Here is a 5,894-nt window from a genome sequence, read left to right as displayed (position 1 = left end):
GCTTGTGGTATTCTTCTAAGTTTATACACTACATGGCCACAAGCATGTGGACCTTTTAATTCCAATGAAGATATGCATACAATAGCATTCTAATCTAATGAATTGTGTGCTTCCAACTTTACAGTTTGGGGAGGAAAATTAAATGTTCAACAAGCACATATGAGTGTGGTTTTGGGGTGTTCACATTCTTTCAGCCATATTGTGTTGCTATTATTACTGGGTTTGAAAGGCCGGTTTATGACTGTTGGCTGGTAGGAATGCAGACAAGCAGTCCTGTGCTGATAATGTATTTGCTTTATTATTATGATAGAAGTGAATGAGATATCAGTTTACGTTCTTTTAATCATTTGAATTATACAACTGGTTGAGATATCCTTGTCTCAAGCCTGACAGATTGAGATATTCAATATATCCCTTTATTTTGACTGAGATGAGAAGATTGAAGGATAAATTGGGTAATTTCACTGATCTGTCTATCTACAGTAGCTATCTATCTAAGCATGCATTTGTCTATCTAGCAACCTGTTACACCTTAGTAAGTGCTAAAACTGCCCAAGAATTCAAAGTACATAAGGCCTAACAAACCTGTTTTAAACTTTGAAACAAGGCTTTGGTAAGCCAACATTTAAACAGTTTCTAGATCAAATAGTACACATTTTTAAATGTGTTTACATATGTTAGTATACAGTGCTGTGAAAAAGTCCTGATTTCTTCTATTTTTTTTTTGTGCATTTTCCATACATTTTATTTTTAGATCTTTAAACAAGATATAACATAAAACAAATGCAAGCTGAGTAAACACAATACAGTTTCAAATGCATATTTTGTTTATTGAAGCAAAAAAGTTATCCAACACCTATATCATCCATGTGAAAAACAAACTTCCCCCTTAAACTTAATAGCTGGTTGTGCCACCTTTAGCAGCAGCAACAACTGCAACCAGACACTTCTGATAACTGGAGATCACTGTTCTTTGCAGAACTGCTTTAGTTCAGCCACATTTGAGGGTTTTCGAGCATGAACTGCCAGTTTAAGGTGCTGCCACAGCATTTCAATCGGGTTCAAGTCAGGACTTTGACTAGGCCACTCCAAAACTTTAATTTAGCTTCTTTTGAGCCATTCAGAGGTGGACTTACTCCTACACTTTGGATCATTGTCTTGCTGCATAATCCAGTTGCTCTTGAGCTTCAACTCACGGACTGATGACCGGATGTTCTCCTTTAGGATTTTCTAGTAGAGAGCAGAATTCATGTTTCCCTCAATTATTGCAATTCGCCCTGGCCCTGAAGCAGCAAAGCATCCCCACACCATCACACTACCACCACCATGCTTGACCATAGGTATGATGTTCTTTTTGTGGAATTCTGTGTTTGATTTACGCCAGATGAAACGGGACCCCTGTCTTCCAAATAGTTCATAGAACATTTTCCCAAAAGGTTTGAGGATCATCAAGGTGTGTTTTGGCAAAGTTCAGATGAGCCTTAATGTTCTTCTGGGTTAGCATGATTTTCGCCTCATCACTCTTCTATAGATGGCATTTTTGGCCAGTGTCTTTCTGACAGTGGCGTTATGAACAGTGACATTTATTGATGCAAGAGAGGCCTGCAGTTCCTTGGATGTTGTCTTTGGCTTTTTTGTGACTTCCTGGATGAGTCGTCGCTGTGCTCTTGGAGGAATTTTGGAAGGTCGGCCACTTCTGGGAAGGTTCACTACTGTCCCAAGTGGTCTCCATTTGTAGATAATGGCTCTCACTGTGGTTATTTGGAGTCCCAGAGCCTTTGAAATAGCTTTGTAACCCTTCCCAGACTGATGTATTTCAATCACCTTTTTCCTCATCATTTCTGGGATTTCATTCAACCTTAGCATAGTGTGCTACTGGGTGAGGCCAATTTCATGCTGCTGAAAAGTTCTATTTAGGTGTTGATTTGATTGAACAGGTTTTGCAGTAATCAGGCCTGGGTGTGTCTAGTCCAGCTGAACCCCATTATGAATGCAGTTTCATAGATTTGGGGATTTAGTAACTAAGGGGCATATAATTTTTCATACAGTCACAGTTAACTTTTTTGCTTCAATAATTAACATTTATTGGAACATCATAAAAAAAATTAAGTATGAGATATACACAAAAACAGAAGAAATCAGGATGTGGCAAATACTTTTTCACAGCACTGTATATGTTGATATAATTTTTATGCACTTATGTAATCAGCTAATGTTTGTATAATTAAATTATTATTGTTAATGAAGTCAGTGGTTCCATTTCTTTACATACAGTTCAGTATGGTGTAATTAAAGTTAAATTTATGATGAATTGTTCATATTTACAAAGTACACTGTAATGCACTAAGTAGTCACTCAATAAATGGTAAGTAGGAGTTGTAAACATATTATAACTAAGTGATAAATGGTAATAGGTGTAAAAGGTAAGAATTTTCTTTATTTTCTAGTTCAAATAGTACAAAATTTACTTTTCCATTTAAAGGAATGTTCCAGGTTCAAGTTCAGTCGACAGCATTTGTTGCATAATGGTGATTACAACAAAAATTTATTTTGACTCTTCCCTTCTTTTCATTAAAAAAAAAAAAAAAAAAAAAAAGCAAAAATGGAGATTATAGTGAGACACAATGGAAAAGAATCAATAATCAATATTATGCCACAAATGCTGTCAATTGAACTTAACTTGTTTTGAACCTGGAACATTCCTTTTAAAGGAATAGTTCACCCAAAAATGTAAATTCTCTCATCGTTTACTCGTCCTCATGCCATCCCAGATGTGTATGACTTTCTTTTTTCTGCAGAAAACAAAAAAGATTTTAAGAAGAAGGTTTAACCACTAGAGTCGTATGGATTACTTTTATGCTGCTTTTAAGTGCTTTTTGGAGCTCCAAAGTTTTGGTCACCATTCACTTGCATTGTATGGACCTACAGAGCTGAGATATTCTTCTAAAAATCTTCATTTGTGTTCAGCTGATAAAAGAAAGTCATACACATCTGAGATAGCATGAGGGTGAGTAAATAATGAGAAAATTTTCATTTGCGGGTGCACTATTCCTTTAAGATTTCCATGCTTGGGGGCCTGGGTAGCTCAGCGAGTATTGAGGCTGACTACCACCCATGGAGTCACGAGTTCAAGTCCAGGGCATGCTGAGTGACACCAGCCAGATCTTCTAAGCAACCAATTGGCCTGGTTGCTAGGGAGGGTAGAGTCACATGGGTTAACCTCCTTGTGGTCTATAATTTGGTTCTGGCTCTCAGTGTGGCACATGGTGAGTTATGCGTGGATGCCATGGAGAATAGCGTGGGCCTCCACACGCACTATGTCTCTGCGGTAACGCACTCAACAAGCCATGTGATAAGATGCGAGGATTGACCGTCTCGGACGCAGAGGCAACTGAGATTTGTCCTCTGCCACCCGAATTGAGGTGAGTCACTATGCCACCACAAGGACTTAGAGCGCATTGGGAATTGGGCATTCCAAATTGGGGAGAAAAGGGGAGCAAAAAAAGAAAAAGATTTCCATGCAATACACTATACAGTTTACTTACTAAAGTAAATTTACAACTCTAAATGTGACTTTTTTTTTATTTTTTATTTTGAGTATTTTTTTTTTTTTTTTTTTTGGAACAGGCTATTTTTACATTCTCTTAAATATTAACTGATAATGTTACATAAAGAGTATCAACTGGTACTATAGTGTATGTACTATATTATAAAAATTAAAATTGAAAAATTTATTTAAAAAAATGTATGTCATAAAAGCACTAATGCACAACTTTAATATGATGTAAGTTGCAATAATGGGTTGGGTAAGAAAGTATTAGGTCTCACTATATTAATGGTAGTCTGTCAGAGTTTTATTACTTCATCACTGGCTTGTCACTTGTCTCTTTCTTCTCACGTGAAACAAATTAATGAAAACTCAAATCAGTAATGTCCTTTTGTTTTTAGATAATCAGGCTAGCCATGTAATAAGTGGGATGATGTACATTCAGTAGGTCAATAAATTTGCAGACATTAAAACTTTTTCTCGGAGTCACGTGATGCCATGTGAGGTTCGGACATGTAAGCGGTGAGCTCTGCGCACTTTTCTAGTTTTTATACTTTTTGTGTCACAAACCGGTGAAATTCGATACACCCTGATCCATACCTGTTCTAGGAAGACAATGTGTCAAAGAATTCAAAATCCTCTGGAGACATTAAAAGACACTTACGTGCTCAAGCTGACGCCCCTCCAGAGGCCTCAAGCCAGGGAGTTGATTTGGCCGGAGAGGTGAAGGAAATTTGGTGAAAATTGTTGAACATATCGGCAATGCTAACGAAGTTCGTTGCTGACATCGATCGATCACGGCCATGGAGACAAAATTCACTGAGGTGGTTACAAGAGTGGGGGATGTCAAGAAACGGATTGATTATCTGGTGTCATCGGAGAGGGAATTAGCTGCTAATCCGCTAGCGACCAAGGCGGATTTGGAGCGTGTCTGGGAGAAGTTAGAGGATTTGGAGAATCGTAACCGGCAGAATAACTTCCGAATTGTTGGAATTCTTGAGGACGAAGAAGGTCGAGATATGGTGAAATTCCTGGATGGGCTTTTCCTGCGTCTGCTCGACATAACAGGCCATAAGCTGGAAATCGAGCGAGCTCACAGGGACCCGGCTCGGCGATCCACTGAGGGAGACAGGCCCCAATCAATTCTGGCCAAATTTCTGAGGTCATCCGATAAAAATCTTGTGTTACGCGAGGCGAGGTGTAAAGGAAGGCTTTCTTGGAAGAACCACAGCATTTTGTTGTTCCCAGACTTTGCAAATTCGACAAGAGAGAAACGTGATCGATTCAAGGAATGCAAGACACTCTTACATCAATGGAAGGTTGCTTTTGCATTGATGTTCCAGGCCAGATTGAGAATAGACACTAAGGATGGCCGTAAAGTGTTTACATGTCCTCAGCAAGCAATGTCCTTCATAAAGTCAATGGACTGAGTAAGTTATTTTGTGGTTCTCACGTTGCAGCCAAGCGAACCAACTCATTGAACATCCACTTGATCATTCGAGGAAGCTGAGCACCTTTTTTGTTTCTTTTTGTGCTGGTTCCGCCTAGTGGCTGGAGTTTGTTTTGTGTAGCAGCACTCCTTCGGGACAGTGGTGTGGATGAATCTGCACGTTCTTTGTGCTTATGCCTCCTATTGGTTGGAGTTTGTTTTGTGGAGTATTTCTTGCAGGACATTGGAGTGATTGGGTCATTTGTTGCACTCATGTAGCAGTTGAATTGGCCGGCTCACTGAACATTCGTTCTGTCCGAGGAAACTGAACAGCCTTTTTTGAGTGTGTGTGTGTGTGTGTGTGTGTGTGTGTGTGTGTGTGTGTGTGTGTGCGTTTGCTGGTTCCGCTATATGCTGGAGTTTGTTTTGTGGAGGAACACACCTTCGGGACAGGTCTGGATGAATCTACACATTCTTTGTGTTTATCCCGCCTATTGGCTGGAGTTTGTTTTATAGATTATCTTCTGTTGTGTAATTCTGTCTTAAAAAATGTTAATAGAAACACAGACTTGAGCAATCCGACGGCAAAGTTGTCGTGGGGGCTCTCGTAGGCATACATGGACTGTTTGAGTTTAAAGGGATGGACGGCAGTTGGCTATGACGTGTGCGCACGTTTTTTTTTTTTGTTTTTTTTTTCTGTTTGTTTGGTTCAAGGGGAAGTTTGGGGTTTGATTGTTGCACTAATGTGGAATCTGGTCTTTATCATTTTATTTTTGACACACAATCTATTTTTTTCTAATATGTCAAAATGTCAAATGTTAGTTTGAGTGGATTGTCTCTCTCCACATAGAATGTAAATGGATTGGGGCACCCCATAAAAAGAAGGAAAGTTATTTCTCTTCTTAAACATAAGAAATA

Source organism: Myxocyprinus asiaticus, chromosome 42 (assembly GCF_019703515.2).
Source record: "Myxocyprinus asiaticus isolate MX2 ecotype Aquarium Trade chromosome 42, UBuf_Myxa_2, whole genome shotgun sequence".
Classification (NCBI taxonomy): domain Eukaryota; kingdom Metazoa; phylum Chordata; class Actinopteri; order Cypriniformes; family Catostomidae; genus Myxocyprinus; species Myxocyprinus asiaticus.
Note: the sequence above shows the minus strand (reverse complement) of the source record.